Source organism: Oculina patagonica, chromosome 4 (genome assembly GCF_052425735.1).
Source record: "Oculina patagonica isolate OP01 chromosome 4, crgOcupat, whole genome shotgun sequence".
NCBI lineage: Eukaryota > Metazoa > Cnidaria > Anthozoa > Scleractinia > Oculinidae > Oculina > Oculina patagonica.
Window position 1 is genome coordinate 16,522,869 of NC_135761.1, and position 17,260 is coordinate 16,540,128.

Below are 17,260 nucleotides of genomic sequence, written 5' to 3' on the forward strand. Positions count from 1 at the left end.
TTCGACATTCAGTCAATCACAGATGAAAGTAACAATTAAGATGGATTTGGAGGGTGTCTTTTAAGGCATTTAAAATCTTCAAGGTTATTGTGTTATCCACAGATAATTTACATAATCGTTATTTTTTGTTGTTTAAAATCCGGAGGTTTAGACGTCCAGTTTTAATTACTTTGAACTGAATTTGTGCGGAGATTAATTTCTGAAACACTTGTCCGATCCTTGCAGACCAAAACAGATTTATTTCGATTGCTGAATTCCAAATTTTCGTAAAGATCCTTACTGAAAGCTGATTTGGGGGGAAATTGTCTCAGGTCTGCATAACAATAACAACGAAAAAAAAAAACGAGAAAGAAAGGTCCGTTTATTACTTCCCATGTAAAACTGCAAAGGCGTCTCACAGGCCATAACAAAAAATGCGACCACGTTTATGCCGGAAATTTTGCGAAAGCAGGCTCGGTGGATGGTGTGGTGAACTGTGTAGATCAATTCCCACAAGAAATAGTACTTTTTTGTTGTTGCAACAAGCGGATAGATTGAGAATATATTTTCATGAGCGTATGAGTTGTAGAACAGCGACACAGGGGCCCCTGAAAATGATGGTTAAACCAAATTGGGCGCGCAGTGCAAACTGGGTGGGTTAAATTTTTTAACATTAGTCTTGGGGAACACTACCGTAGCTTTTAAGAAATACAGCTATTCACTGCCTCTTAAATCTCTTTAACCTGTTCTGTGCTCGTTTGATGTGGTGAACGGGCGGCAAGGTGTGCAGGTAATTCATTCTTCTTTTTTGTTAGTAGTGTTGATCGTAACTTCGGTTGTAAGATTCCCAGTTTTTTTGCAGTGGCGGAGTTTAATAAGTTTACAAGACTGGCAGAAATCGATGTGACCACATATGACCAAATATTGCTTTGAATATATCGATTTTCAATTGCAATAAGTGACAACTCTTGAAGGTTTCTAAGTTGGATGTATGGGAGGAGTGTGTCGCAGGGACGGCGGAGCATTTTTTCAAGTGGGGGCGGCTGACTAGTGACTTCAAGTGGGGGGCTTAAAAGACTCTTCTCTTAGTAAGTCTTTATTTTTTCGGAAATTCTGGGGGGGGGGCCCAGCCCCCCCGGCTCTGCCGTCCATGTGTCGTATTCTACTTTGCATAGATTATTTTTGTCACTTATGCGGAGGCAGAGTAACGAATCGGGAAAAACATGTATGACCCATTCTTATATGAGGGCCACAAGTTTATCAGTGTGATTACTGTCAGGTGTCACCCTCGTTAAATAAAGTCATACTTTACTACTTTACTTTACTTTACTATATCAGTTGTAAAGGATGCGAGCTTCAATGGTCAGAGGACACATTATTGCCATTTGGCCAGAACCTACACGCAGAGCCAACAAAATTACCCGAAAAGCGACAGCCATAATCACGTCCCAGAGCCTGCATTACTCTTATACAGCGGAACAAAACCCATCACTGGTCAAGGGCGAACACAAACGTGGGCTCTGGGAACGAGATTGTGAAGGTACAGAGAGCTGCTTCGTCCTCCATTTACACTTTTTCCCACATTTACTGAAAAAAAAGGAGAATGTTTTTGTTTGCTTTTCATGGATTGTACGTTGAGTCAGGCAGGAGCTCTCAACAAGCTAGCCTGTATACAACAAAAACTTTTTATATATTGCGAACGCAAACCAACGCCGAAACCTCGTTAAATTGATACTTGTGAAGACGCGAACCAAAGCTTGGAACACACGAAATTATAAGTAAGCGAGGAATCGTGTTCAAGATCAAAGCGTTGCTTCGCGTCTTCACAAGTATTCACGAGTAAAAAGTTATAAGTAAGCGAGGAAATTATAAGTAAGCCAGGAATCGTGTTCAAGATCAAAGCGTTGCTTCGCGTCTTCACAAGTATTCACGAGTAAAAAGTTATAAGTAAGCGAGGAATTATAAGTAAGCGAGGAAATTATAAGTAAGCGAGGAATCGTGTTCAAGATCAAAGCGTTGCTTCGCGTCTTCACAAGTATTCACGAGTAAAAAGTTAAGCAGTTTTGGGCGGCTTCCGACGTTTTTTGAATTTTGCGGTCGTTAATTTCGGTTACGTGTCGGTAATCGCAACTTTTGTTTTGCAAACAATAGAGGGTGGGTGCCAAAGGGTTTTTTTGCGGCGACAAAGAGCGGCGAAGTCGCGATCATTTATAGAGTCAGATAGAGTGGCGAAGCAACGTGGCTTCACCGCTATTTGTCGCCGCACAAAAACTATGGCACCGAACGCGCTTGTGTACTAGTTTGAGTGCACCTAAGGGAAACGGCTAGTGGGGAGGAATTTTGCGTGACGACACTAAGAACGGCTGCGAGGGAGACTAGCGTATGGACGCACTTTCTTAAAACAATAGACTGTCCACAGCCCGATCGATGAGCGCGCGGTGAGAACGGCGAGAGAACTGGACGCCAGCGCAAAACGGAAGAAGCAAGCTCGCTTCCCGCCCCCCATCCCCCCGCGCACTCGCGCTTCGCGCTCGCTTCCTTTTGCTTTTTTGCGTTGAAAAATCGAGAGGCTGTGGACAGTCTATAAAACAATGAAAAAATGACCGGAAAATAAGCGAAAATGTCTGTCATTGCCAATCCAAAAATGCAACCCAAAAGTTTGATACACGGTCTGTCAGAACCGTTGTCTTTCTTTAAGGTGAAAGTGAGTAGTTTTACGTTGATGAACGTGGGAATTCATTTTGTGTCAATTTTTCTGATAGAAAACAATGTGATGTTTGCCGTTTTCGGTGTTTACTTTCTAACTCTGTTGATACTATTTATTTTGCCTGTCTACTACTTATTTTGCCTGTCGAAAAACAAGAGCAGCCAATGCCTCATTGTTACCAAATAACAATAACCAAAGGCAAAATATAATATGGCTACAATCGCTGTACTAATGTTTCAGATCGTAACAGCTAAAAAGACGTGGGGCTGTGTGCAACTTGAGATGAGTAAAAAATGTCGCAATATTATGAAAGAAACCAGCACGTAGGTCCACGTATCGGGCGAGTGCAACTACATTTTAACACGTTTGGAAATGCAAAGATGTTAAAAAACAATTAGAGAAGGGACTGCATTTGTACGATAGCTAGCCAAGCTAAACACGATCACATACGAGCAGAATTAAGCAATTCTGACCCAAAAATGTGACCATTTTACGTCAAACGTCTGACCCTACAAACACCCCGCGATGTAAAATTTCTTCTTTTCTGTAAAATTGTATTAGTTACGCAACCCTTATACGAGACTACAAGCTAAGTAAGCAAAGTCCAGTGTCTATGTCTGCAAATACTATTGACACATCGGAAAGATAAGGAGCACAAAAAGACCAAAGAAGGACAGTTTAAACATACGGAAATAAAGAAAACGTAGACAGTAGTTGAAGCGAGCATAAAATCTTTTGTCTCATGGGGCGTATATCAAATTTATTTACGTGTTATTTCCGTCTGGGCTTGGTGTTCGGTTCCCAAGGGTAGTGTCATCTGTCATAACGTGCGTAATACGGTGGGAAGGAACATCCTTCTGCAGCAAATAAAAACACTCGTGGAGCCACTGTGATTCACACTTCTCAACTACATTGAGTTGTTTGTAAAGAAAGCTTGAAGATCGTTCGAAGTTGGACGCTGCGATGTGTCGAACCCAGCTCTTTTTTGGAGCCCTGTTATTCCTTTGTGTTGGACACTGGTCTTACGGAAAAGGTAGGGTTTATTTTTAAGATTGGTTTCTTTTGCCAGATCCGGGGAGACATTCTTTACGCTCGTAGTAGTAAAGAAGAACAATTTCAGTTTGAAAGCAGCGGCTAAGTAGTTGGCTTCTACGCAATTAAATTTCTTCTTTCACTTCAGCTATTTTTAAACGCAGTTGCTATTCGTACGGCAACCGTACGTGGACTTCAGTTTGCTATTCATAGTCCACAATTTTCGTAGAATTTCTATGTAATAACTCATTTTTGCTGATCCAAAATATTTTATGTAGGTTGAGATTCAGTACACGATTCTATTGAGCGCGGTTGAGTCGATTCAAAATACTTTGTCTGATCTCTGCATACTACGCGAAACGGCTAATGAACTCACGGAAATGTAACAAAACTGAGAAGCATAGGATAGAGCACCAGCATAGCGACAAGAGACAGCAGTAAAAACATAACGCGATGTTCATGACAGATGCTATATTAAAAGCTTTCATATCGAGATCTCCGGCATTGCTTTCGAATGACCACACGGCTTAACAATTTGCACTTTGGATAGCTTGGCTATTATATAAATCACCAACTGTTATTCAAATCAGAGAATATTATTCACACTATGCTCTAATGAAGAATTCACTTCAACATGCCGCCTGTCGGGTAAAGATCCGGTAAAGTTCAACAAAGGAATTTCAGTTATAATTTATTCAAAAAGTCAGAAAAGTAAAATGTGCGATTTTTCCAGCAGTGTCACACCACGAAAAAGTAAAACTAAAGCCATTTAGTAAAAAAGGAGTCAAGAATCCGAACAGTTGTAGAAAATTTTATTAACAATCTACTTGTCCGTGTCTCTCAGGTCTATGCGGTATTCCGTACTGAAGGTATATCACTCAAAATGTTCCAAATATGAAGCCCAGTATGGTGTCGTACGCACTAGGCGAATTTTTGCTCATTTTGCAAAAAAATCTGTCATCAGGTGTATTCTACAAGTACGCGGTATATACGCACGGTGTTTTTTCTTACTAAATTTTGAAAAGCAGTACCTCGAACCTAAAGCCGTACAAAACGTCGAAGGCGCCGTGGCCCTTGTACATGTACATTGTAGCTTGCGTGGCACGTATTCAAAGGGGAGGGCGGAGAAAAACGAAAAGTGCGCAGCGCGAAGGACGAGTCATTTTTTTTTCAAACATACGTGACAGCTTTTTGCTGGTCATGTTGATGTCCTGTAGCGTGAAATTCACGAATTTCAGACTGCAGACTGAACGGTAGCTTGCGTCGCAGATGTAACCTAACCGCGAACCCCGGGTCAGTAACGTCACTGCTTTAAAGGCTTCTTTCAATTTATCTTCGCTAGGCGCCGCCATTGTTTTCACGTTCGCTTTTCTGCTCATCGACTATTCGCTTCAGGTGCAATATGCCGCGAAATTCTTTAGCCAATCGGGACTAATCATAACCTGAGATCATGCCCTCTATCCCTACATACCACATCGTTTCAAGGGGGAAAAACGCCTGATCGCAGGTTAAACTAATCACAGCTCATATGACAATGGCCTTTTTTAGCTGGCCAATCATGGCGCGTACCCAAATCGGTAACTTGCGGACCCGATGTGTGCTTATACTTGACAATGTTCCTTGAAAATAAACTAAATCTTTTTAATTTTAGCTAACCTTACCTTTTTATTTTTTCAGATGTACCGGTCCCTCCAGCAAACTTTACAGAATTCAGCATATTATCTGCGGCCGAAAATTCTAGAGGTGGAGCTGAGTTCATGCTTGGTGAGTAGCTTTATCTTATATCCTTTTTTAATTGCCTTGCATTCGCGGTTATTTTTATCAGATTAAACTAAAAGACAGATTTTATGTTTCTGAGGGTTTCTCAGTGGAAAGCTTCCCTCAAAATGTAACGTGAACAATTTTTTGGTACTAAAGGGCCTGGGAGGCGCAGTGGCCTAATGGTTAGCGCACTCGATTCCGAGTCGAACGGCCCGGGTCGAGGCCTGGTCGGGGCGCTGCATTGTGTTCTTGGGCAAGACACTTAACTGTCATAGTGTCTCTCCACCCAGGTGTATAAATGGCACAGGTGAATTTACTGCTGGGGGGTAACCCTGCGGTGGACTTGCATCCCATCCTACCAGGGGGAGTAGCAATACTCCTAGTCGCTTAATGCAACAGAAACCGAGATAAGCTTCGGCTGTATAGGCCACTTGGCTCCGACACAGACTACTATGACCAAAATTTTTGTTTTTCTTTTCGTCTTTTTCTAAAGTCAATTTGTTCAATAAGTCTATATTTAACTAGCGCGCTAGAATTTAGAACGTTGCGAGCAATATAAGCCTTGAAATAGCTTGCCGAAAATCGTGGAAAACCCGTCCGCCATTACTCGGACGTCTAAAGTGAGCCAGCGACTGTACTGAAAAGCGGATTTACGCATGAGTTGGTACGTGACGTCATATGCGCATCGTCGCTTCGAGCTTCGAGTGTTCCAAGAGAGAATATACTGAGAATTAACAGGGTTATAAAAGATATTTCTTCGACAAATTCTTCGTCTAGTTTGCCCGGTGGCGAAACCCAAGAGAGCCGCAACGAAAAGACATTGCAATTTAGCGGTATCGTTTCTTATAATGAGAATTTAAAGCCGTTTGACGTCGGTCTAAAGGGCAATGTTTGTATGCAAATACTTCATTCGATCGATGAGGTTTTGGCGCTGTATGCCTACAACGAAGCTGCCGTCTTCTTGTCCAATCGAAGAAGCCTCGAAGAACGAAGAGGAACGGCGATTCATGGACTACGTTCGTTTGAATACATGGTATGATGAGAACGACATTGAATAGTTAGGATATAATGTCTGCAATGTTTGAAGCTCTGCATATATATACATGTAGGTTGCTATTGCCGTTTGCGAAGGATTGAAATGATCTTTACTGTTGTTTTCATTCTTGTAATCTATCATACACGCCATGGGCATAAAATCTATCTCAGCTGTTTATTCCGAAAAAAGCTTTGTAAACATGAAATAATGTAAAATTTATACAGAAAAATTAAAGTCAACAAGATGGTGCAGGTGATCAATGGATTTAGTTCCTTGAGTTTTATACAGTTTTACCTTCCTTGACTACATAACAATACAGGTAATAAACCTTTTTAAAACTAAGTGTTTTAATGGGTAATAACACTTCAGACATCCAGCTTCAGCCAGCATTCAGTATTCCTGTTTCTTAAAATAAGAAAACCATTTGAATGCTGTATAGAGTCCTTCACTCTATTTTACTGATTATGTTATGAAACTGTCCCACAAGTAGCAGCAAAACTGGGTAGGAGTAGTTTTTCTTATTCATTTCACCCATTTGTTTTCCTCTTGGCCCCGTGATTTTTTGATGATAAAAATAACTCAAACAATATATGCACAACATGGGAACAAGTAAAATAATATTAAGGGTATAAAGTTTTAAGTTCATAAACAGGAACACCTAGACCTCAAACAAACACTGGGACCTTGATCAAACGTTTCCAGTTTTGAACCGGCATTTAAATGAAGCCTGCGTTGAGTCGGGGTCTGGCATCTACTCAAGAAAATATTTTTTTATGGTATCATATGCAATATGACAGTGGCTCTTTCTAGAGAATATCACTGGCAGTACATTGTGCATCTGCAGTATGTGTATGTAATTGAGAGTTCAATTTTAGGACTAATCTTGTGTCAACTTAACGTGACTGTAAACAAGCCAGCTCCGTATACCACCCTAAATAAATTGCTCCCTTGATGCAAAAAGGCAAAGTCTGCATGCAAGCCTGCTTGCCCATCAGGCCAAAGCATATCTTGGTTTAAGTAGGACATACATGTAATGACACTGGTCTGGGCTTGCGCACTGACCATTAGGTCACCGCACCTAAATAGGGGTGTCGAATGGTTAATGCGAGACTTTGCGAGACGGCGGGACTGATATCTTTTCTGCGAGCCCGAGACCTTTTTAGCCTTGTAAAAGAAATCGAGACTCCGAGAAGGCGTCAAAGAAAAATTCGAGACGGCGAGACCCCTGAAATTTGGCTAAAATTTTGCGAGACCCGCAGTTTTTGAAGGACCATTGACCACCCCTCTAAATCAAAACAACTACCCCATTGCTATGCAACATTTTTATTTATGGTACAGGTTTGACTGTATTTGTTGTCGGCTTCGCAGTTCGTGTATACCGTATTTACTCGAATAAGCGCCGCGGCGCTTATTAAATTTTTCGCGTCTCAAGTGCGGCGCTTATTCGAGGGCGGCGCTTATTTAAAATTTGAACGCCATAAAGAATTTAATCTTTTACAGTAATTGAAAATAGCGTCTTTTGATTGTCAGTCTTCGTCTCTTGCTGAAGAAAGAAGTAGCGCTAGCTGTCTTGGCAATGTTCACGGCCATCACAACATTTACAGAGCTGCGTATTGCAAGAATGTTGGATAGAAGAACTAATGAGCGAGTGGTAAAACAATAACATTGAACTGCAAAACATCGCTTTTGATGAAAAAGAAATTTACAAGTTTGTTTTAGAGTTGCTTTGTAGTGCTGCTACTAGTTAAATGGAATTCCTCAAATAAGCGCCGCATCGGGACTGCGGCGCTTATTCGGGGGCGGCGCTTATTATCTTTTTTGTCCCAAATGCGGCGCTTATTCGGGGGCGGCGCTTATTCGAGTAAATACGGTACTCTTTAAATAAATACATATATAATGGTTGCAAGGGTCCTGTGTGACCTCAAAATTGCCCTCTTGTTACAAAAAGGCAAGGTCTGCATGCAAGTCTAGTTGCCCACCAAGCAACTAGACTTGCATGCCCTCGTCACACCATCAATTTGCCAGTTCCCATTCTACACTTGGAGAGGAGGCACCATGAGAGTAGTCTTGCCCAAGAACACAGCACAATGACACCAGTTAGAGTCCACACCTGAACCGCTTGATCCGGAGTCCGACAACTTACACTTAGGCCACCTCACCTCAATCAATACAACATTTTTATTTATGGTACAGATTTGACTGTTCTTGTGTTAGAAATTATGATGGATCAGCAGCTCAGGGGTTCTCTGGCACATTCACATGATTTATTGTTGGCTACTACATTCTCAACTTATGAACAAAAAGAGCATGCCAAAAATAAATATATTGCAAACTTAAAATAAAGAGTAGCTAGGATTTCAACGGTGCTCTGTTGCACACAGCATGAGTGATTGGCACAGGTCATAATTATAGCTCATGGCCCCTGTTGTACTTAAATATAATAAAGATATACTGAGTAAAATCCGGATAGCATGTATGTCTCTGAGACAGGCTAACACTGTTCTATCCTGAGATTACTTCTCAAAAAAATGTTAATGAATACTATAAGTGCACAATGAAGTACAGTCCTACTGTAGTGTTTTATATTGCATGGCAGAAATAAACAAGTGACCAACACTGAAGACGTGCTGGTGAGTTTATTAAGACTACAGTGTATACAGAGGACTACAATGGAAACATTTTCAGTACATATAATCAGTAAAAAGATATTGCTAAGCTTTGCATCCTCTGTATGTACTTTCACATAATGTACCGCCTCGTGCGAATTTATTTGTACAATACAGGATATAATTCAGGAACATACAGGCCGATTTGCCCAAAAATTACCTTTTTGACATGAAGTATTTACAATAAATTTAAAAATGACTATTCTAGAACACGAGAGCTTGAGCAACAGAAGTAAATTACGCCACTCACCCAATGTTTTGCTTCTAAAAAGGAGCGAATACAGTAAACTCACTGTAGATAATTCGAAGCGTTCTATTCTATTCACTTCCCTTGGATAGTTGAAGAAGTTAACCTCACAATGGTTGCAGGGAGAAATATCTATAAAGCATTTCCAAGAGTACAAGTTTCCCTCAAAGTTATCAGACGATCTATTATTCATCTTGCGTGGTTCGGGCGAGTTAAGATGTCACGAAATTTCGCCTCTTGAAATGTTTTCTGCCACTATGTTGTGCAAAAGTGACCTGGAGATGCCTTGAAGTATGTTTAAAAAACATTTGCGCAGTAGATACGGCTTCTACATCACTACAGATTAAAAAGAAAACCAATGTTTTTCCAGATCGGTCACTCCAGCCTTCGAAGAAGCCATTTTGTTGATGCGCATATGACGTCAGCATGCTCTCGCCCCAACTAGTTCCAGATCTCTATTTGGTCCTCGGACATTTTTGAATCTAGTAATGGCGGCAAGCCAAAGCCGAAGTTTACGCGTGAAATAAGTGGTCTTCCAATTCGAATTTGAACTTAAAATTTGGCAAGGTTACTATTTAATGTAAGTACTTTGAAAAACCGAAGAGAAAAGGGAAGGTAAAATTTTGATCATAGTACCACTTTAAAGACCCGGGTAAAGAGAGTATTTTCTGAAAACATCTTACCAACAAAGCCCGCATTTATGCGATAAAAGGGGGGCTGTACTCAAAGGCAAAACATCTCTTTTGCAGAAGATAAATTTAATATATATTTTTATATACTTTTTTATCACCGTGAAAAAGTAACTTAACGCGTTCCTTTCTGCAACGGGAGAAATGGTGCGTGACATTAGGCTCGGGGAGGAGGTGTAAAAAAGCGCGACCCCGGGCTCTCTGAGAATCAGGCCAGCGGAGAAGCGAACGGTGTCTAAAAGCATATTTAACGATTAGTAAACTCGGTTTTCAGGCTCTGGATACAGACAAGGAGAACCATTGAACACGTGGGAATGTGAAAAAGTAACAGGCGTGCCATCACATGTTCGCAGTAAATATCGTCTGAATAGCTTCTACCGGAAGTACCTTCATGCCTATGGTATTCCTATCATCAGTTCCGGCGCACCCCAGGACGACGCTCTCCGGCGAGCTTGCTATGTTGTTGTGTTTCTATTCGCTGATCGCCAGGACATTCGCAGGTGGTTTTACAAGAGGTATGGTCGCGCAGGTGTGATCGGCATTAGAGAGGGTGTCACGAGTATTCCTGAGCACTCATGGCTTCAAAGCTGGTGGAACCAACGTGCCAGGGGCCTGGGAGCGACAATTACACATCCTATTTCTACATGTAAGTACATATAGACCCAATGCAAATATGGCGGCTGTTAATTTTCGGTTCCCAGAAAAATCATTTGTCAACGAAATTTAATTACTTTAACTTAAAGATAAAGTCAAAGTAAATCAGTATACGAAGTTTAAAGCTGGATTAATCCAGTTTTGAGAGGGCAAATCAGTCAATCTTCAACTCTCTTTTACATTCTGAAAATTTTTTTTTTTTTTTTTTTTTTTTTTTTTTATTCTAAAAACATTTTATGGGTTTTTTAAAAAAAAAAAATTATAATAAAATAAGGGGGGGCCGTACTGCGCAGACTCGGGGTGTTGTTTAAACGGCGTTTTTCTCAAAATCTACCCGTACGACCCTACCTCAAAATTTTAGAAATAAGAAACGTTTTGAATATCGTTCATGAAACGTAATATACACTTCGGTAGACAGATTTTTCGCATACATAGGAACTGTTTTTTAGTCCGCCATTACAGTTCGCTTCGTTCAAGAACTTCCGATGAGCTGAAACGTCGGTTCACCCTGAAATTTAGCGTCAAGGTTCTTCATACTTGTTATGTATTTGTTCGTGAAAATGGATAAAATCTGGCTGTTACGACCTCCGAAGCGAATCAAATTGCGCGTGCGAGCGCGCGCTATATGACGCCGTCGGGATAATGAAGAAACAGATTTAGAAGTTTGTCACGTAATTTTTAGTTTTGCGTTTTGTTTGTGTGAGGCTCAAGCATAAAATTGTAGCGCGCGATTGCGCCACGTAAAGACTGTAATTAGCCATCTTTAAAGGCTATTCCTCCATCCAATGGGAAGTGTCAGGGGTATTTTTATTGCCAAAAACATGAAAATGAGGCTTGGCAGGTCAGGGTGACTTTTTCATACAAATCTCTTAAATTTGAATGAGTCATAACTTTGCAGCCATTTTGATTGCTCCTTTGAAGTCTTCCGGACATCAAAATAACAAACAGTGATAACGGTGACCAGTCTGGCAAAAGTAAGGCTTGTGAATTATGCTATTTTAAAATAACTCCAATGGTTCTGAAATAAATTCCCATTTTTTGGTTGTTAAATTTCAACCGTGACAAATTTTTCGCTTGTTATTCCACGCCGCCAAAACATTCTCAGTGACGTGAGACATTATATTAGGTTAAAAATTTGCTGAAAATGCCAAAAACATCTCAGCGGCGTAAAACATCAAACGCAAACACCGCGACTATTTGCGTTTCACACGCACGCAGTCATTGATATTTAAATCTTTGTGAGAAAACAAAACTTTGGTTTGAGGTCTTTCTTAGCAACGGCTTGATTGACATAGACTGGCACCGCTATGTATTTAAAGAAAAGTGCCGACTTTCTCCCCCCCCCCCCCCCCTGACGAAAAGCATTAAAATCCCCGTGACAGTGTCCTAGTAAGTAATTAACAAAACTTTCATGTCCTTTTAGGTGGAGAAGAAAATATTCTTTGTTTTCCACGCGGAGACCGTTATCCAAGAGAGGATATCTTCCTTCACGAGTTTGTCCATGGATTGCACAACCTGGGAATCGCTTCAAACGGCGCTATCCCAAGCTTCGACGGAAAGCTGCGCCAGCGATACAACCACCTAAAACGAACCGGTGAAAGATGGAGGAATACATACGCCATGTCAACAGATAGGGAGTATCTCGCTGAAGGGGCTCAGAGTTACTTCGACTGCAACGACGAACAAATTCCGACAAACGGAATCCACAACCACATCAATACAAGAACAGAGTTGAAGACTTACGACCCTGTGCTTTATGGATTTCTGAAGGAAATATTTCCTTGTCAGAACAGATTTTTACTGCGATGCGACGCACGAAAGGGTATGTAACTAAAGATATTTCCCTGGGTTATTTATGAGATAGACAATGTACCCTGAATAAATGCAGAAAACAGTATCTCAGAAAACCTAGTTTTAATTTTCTGGGAGGGAACCGGGGATGGGGGGGGGTAAATACCCCGGGTTCCCCATCGGTTGTCGCGTTAACTGCTACGGCTCCCTGGTTCTGAATTTCCTGAACAGGCCCCAGCATTTCACCGAGCAAAGAAGGAAGGAAGGAACCCGAAAATATAAGCAATATTTTGGACTTGTATTTGCTTCGGCAACTCAAATGGTTTCGCTTGTTGTGGAGAAACAATTACTAATCCTAAACCGCTTGCACCTACAGTACCTAAAACGTTGTAGAGCTTCAAGCCTTGTAAGTAAAGATAAATTCGTGATTTTGTGCCGGCTCGTCGCATGTAAAAGGAAATAAATATCCATGATTATTCCAACAGAAACCGATTTTCAAAATCCACTGTTACACAGTTTTTAGTTATTTAGTTTGAACATCCTCTACCGCACGATGCTCGACGTTTCTAATGAACATTTTTTTGGTGAATTTATCTTTAGGTGTTAAGCCATATCACTTCAAAATGAACTGCGACAAATGTAAGTAACTGTAATATTAGTTAAAATAGAACTGACGAAGAGAATTGTAACAGAAACAACTTCATATTGTGCCAATTGACATTATTGTTCGTCCCACAGTTCCTTTTTTTTTCAAGTTTGTACTGTTTATGCTGTTTTAAAGAACCTAACAAAAATCTCACTATTTTGTTTTCTTCTTTATTTGTTAGATGGCCGAGGGGTCTTGATGGATTTTCAGACCAAGAGACCCGTGGGAACAAAACCATCAACCCCACCTCCAAACACCCCACCACCACCCAATACTCCCCCATCCAACACCCCTCCCCCACCAAACACCCCTCCCCCACCCAACACCCCTCCCCCCTCCCAACACCCCTCCCCCTCCCAACACCCCTCCCCCCACCAAACACCCCCCCTCCACCAAACACTCCTCCCCCTCCTAATACCCCTCCCCCACCCAAACCTCAAACTCCTCGCCCGCCAGGTAAGCACAGTCGATTTTTATTTGCCGTTTAAATGGAAGTTATTTAGCTTGAAGTAAACCCTGCAATGTTTGTATAGGCATAATTAACGACACAATTACAAATTTAGACCAGTAGCAATAGCTGTGCATGTATTTGAAACCGTGGAATATGCAAATTAAAAGAACTGAGGCGCCTATGGCCCCGATTTGATTTGACTGTTTCTCTACAAAAGTGGTCAGGTCCGGACCAATTATTTGACGAGTCCGTACTCAATCTTCTCGCTCGGTAAACGAGCCTTATTAATGTAAATCATTTAAGATAGTCAAGGCCGCAACTAGCAAGAGGCAAGACGAGGCACTTGCCTCGTCGAGATTTAAACCCAAAATAAAAAAAGAAAATACGTTTAGTTGGGAAAATAATCCTCAGTTGAATAAGAGTAGTGTTTTTGAAGAAATGCTTCATGAAAAATGTTCAAGGAAGAATTTCAGAGGTTCTAGATTTCCAAATTTTCTGGGGGGACATGCTCCCAGAACCTCTTAGAAAAAACTTGCCTCGTCTATGCCAATAGTCTGGCTACGGCCCTCATAGTAACACTGTAAAAAATTTTTATTTGGCCCGAAGAAAACTCAACTCAAAGTGTGTTTTTCTCGTTGCTTTTTTTCTCAGTAAATTGCAGAGATTTTAATTACCAGTGTCCTACCTGGGCACGGAGAGGTGAATGCCAAAGGAACCAAGGTTATATGTTAATCCACTGCAAGAAAAGTTGCAACAAGTGCGGCGGTGGTGGTGGTGGTGAGTAAACTGGTTTTTTTATTTGCTTCAATTATGGAGTTGTCACTGAAATACATCCTCATCCTCCAGTAGTCCTAGCTTTTAAAACGCTAAATTTGGCATATTCGAGGTCTTTGAAGTGTGTAATGAGGTTTAAGAAAATATTTTTAAGGTGGATTTTCAGTGACGCGTATTTTTTTACGTGCGTTTACGTGCGTGAAAAAAATTAGAGACAATGTATGAACGACTTGCGTACACGTGTACGCAAGTCGTTCATACATTGTCTCTTTTTTTTACGCACGTAAAAAAAAATACGCGTCTTTGGAAATCCACCGTGAGAATGATTTTCGATTGCGTGTAGAAAAAAAAAACAGAACCAATGTAATCACTCTGGTCAATCACAAAGTACACTGACAATACAGTGAACCAATCAAAACTCGAAGCAAATACATGCAGCTGGCACGAAGCGCGGGAAAACTTGCGTGAGCAAGTCACGATTGGTTTTGGTTTTATTTCTGATTGGTCGAGAAAGTGACGCGAGATTTTTAAACCAATCATTTAGCGTAGTAATAAAAAACCAAAGCAAATGCGAATTACTTTGGACACAAGTGAAACTGCTCTATTTGGAGGAGAGGACTTTAGCTGTTTTAAGTAATAAAGGCCATCTCCCCTTTTTTTTCTCCCCCTTTTTTGTCTGTTAAGCGTCGTCCGACCGACCCAGGGTTTTTGCGTTTTCAAAAAAAAATGTTATACAGAAGGTAATGAAGGCAATGACATATTATTTTAAATAATGGTTCATCCTTTTTACCCTGTTCTCGTTTGAATTTAACCACGACGTCGATTTTTCCTTCCTCCATTGCCGCCAGCAATTGCTTGCCGCCATGTTGACCTTGTAACCATGTCTTCTTGTTTCCAGGCCCCACGGATATTATGCTTGGGTACCGGGCCTCCTAGTTCCAGATTCCTTATCCATTTTTTTTTTAATTCCGACCGACCGACCCAAGATCAGGAAACACATACGACAATAAACGAAAAAAACAGGAGACGGCCTTATCCTAATCAAATAAAATCTTCTTGGTTTTCCAGGAAACTGCACCGATGGAAACAGATACTGCAGTTCGTGGGCCCGTCGTGGAGAATGCAGCAGGAATCCAAGCTACATGTTATCTAACTGCAAGAAAAGCTGCAGAGTGTGTTGATAAAACAAATTTAAAATATTTTTATCGATATAATGGGATTATTATCTTCATTAGCTTTTGGTTCGGGTTTGTTTCGCGTTCAGCAGCAGAGAGTGACTAGAGAAAAGGACTACAGTATTTCAACTTTAATTCTCGAAAAGAGATCAATTTGTAATTTTCCTGCTTCGCTGTTTTACACTTTTAAGTAGAAAAAGTCGAGACAAAAATCATTAATTACAAGATGAGGGTATACATTCTTCAACCCATCCACGTTGTAGAAGGTATTTCAATGTGCTTAACAATTTGAAATCTTAAGGATTTGAAATAAAAATTTATTCACTTAGTTGTTTTAACCAGTAATCAATGTCTTTTAACGAAATGGGAGAATTGGTCGCATTCCCATAACCTGAACGCACGTAAGCATTCCCAGGGCAAAGGTTTTTCTGTTGGGGTGGTCTTCCCTTATTCACGGGTTGGAGACTCGCGCGCCTTCTGTTAATTACACTCATGATCTGAATCCTAAGTCTCCTCTGGGAGAATAGGACCTTTGATCAGTTTCCTCCACTCTACCCTGTCTTCCGCAACATCGACCGCCTCTGCCCAGGTGGCAAAAGCCATCTTCCTCATCTCACCCTCTACTGTTCTCCTCCACGTTTCCTTCGGACGCCCCCTGCTCCTCCTTAATTCCCTCCGCTGCCCATGTTAGCGCATTGCGCGGATTCTGCTGGTGGCCCATGCGCAATACATGACCTATCCATCGCCACCTTCGCCTCCTTCGCCTCCTTATCTGTTCACTGATGGTGCAAGTCCTTTCCTGTCTTCAAACCTCCTCACAAGGGTCACAAGACGTGGAGGTGAGACATATGACTTGCTGGCACAGCCTTTTGGAAACGATAATAAGGCATTTTTCGGCACTTTCGAGAGCTACCTAGCGGTAACAGCTCTCACTAAGACCTTTTACCAGCCCAGTCTGCCCCAAGGGCGGCTGGTCTACAGGGGTAAAAGTTTTTTCCTGGAATGAGGGTCACCTCTATTTTTAGTCATCTTTTCCCCAAGCGTTTATGTGAAAAAGGTTTTCTTTGTTGTTGTTGTTGCTATCCGGCGTTTCTTTGAGTTGGCCCTGGCAAGCAAGGCACAAATAGACAGATTGAAAGATTTAACCGTATATATTCGATGAAGTGCCCTGGACGCTTATTAAATTTTTGGACCAAGAGGGGGGGGGGGGGGGGAGCACGACGAGGGGGCGCATAAATTTACACCATTTTAGCAAGAAATTCGTTTATTTTGCAAGAAAATAACATATAATAACAGAACGTGAAGATGTACCAAAGCTGAATTTTAACTGTTCATTGAACGTTACTGTAAAATACTAAGAAAACTCGGTCTTTTTGGAAGTCTATTAGTAGTACTTAGTCAGTTTCAATCTCAATTTCAATGATAATCAATACTCCTCTTGTGTCCTCTTTTTAGAGGGGTGGGAGTGGGAATTTATTTACTTTTCTTGCCTACAGGGTGAACGCTTATTCGAGGGTGGGCGCTAGTCGAATAACTAAAGTAGCTTATAAAGGCTAAAAAAAAGTCGGAATGCGTTGCGTTAGACTGGTTAGAGGGTCTGAATGGGATTTAGTGTTTAGTGTTATTTGCCCATAATTTTTAATGTTTGCTGT

General features: G+C 41.1%; 1 pseudogene across 1 annotated transcript; it reads left to right on the forward strand.

Moving 5' to 3' along the window:
* The first annotated feature begins 3,477 nt into the window (after positions 1–3,477).
* On the forward strand, positions 3,478–15,936 carry LOC144649754 (uncharacterized; annotated as a pseudogene). Its single transcript, XR_013569936.1, has 8 exons — positions 3,478–3,719; positions 5,396–5,482; positions 10,392–10,763; positions 12,195–12,593; positions 13,163–13,201; positions 13,390–13,664; positions 14,311–14,436; positions 15,502–15,936. The product of XR_013569936.1 is annotated as an uncharacterized LOC144649754 (transcript).
* The last annotated feature ends 1,324 nt before the right edge of the window (positions 15,937–17,260 follow it).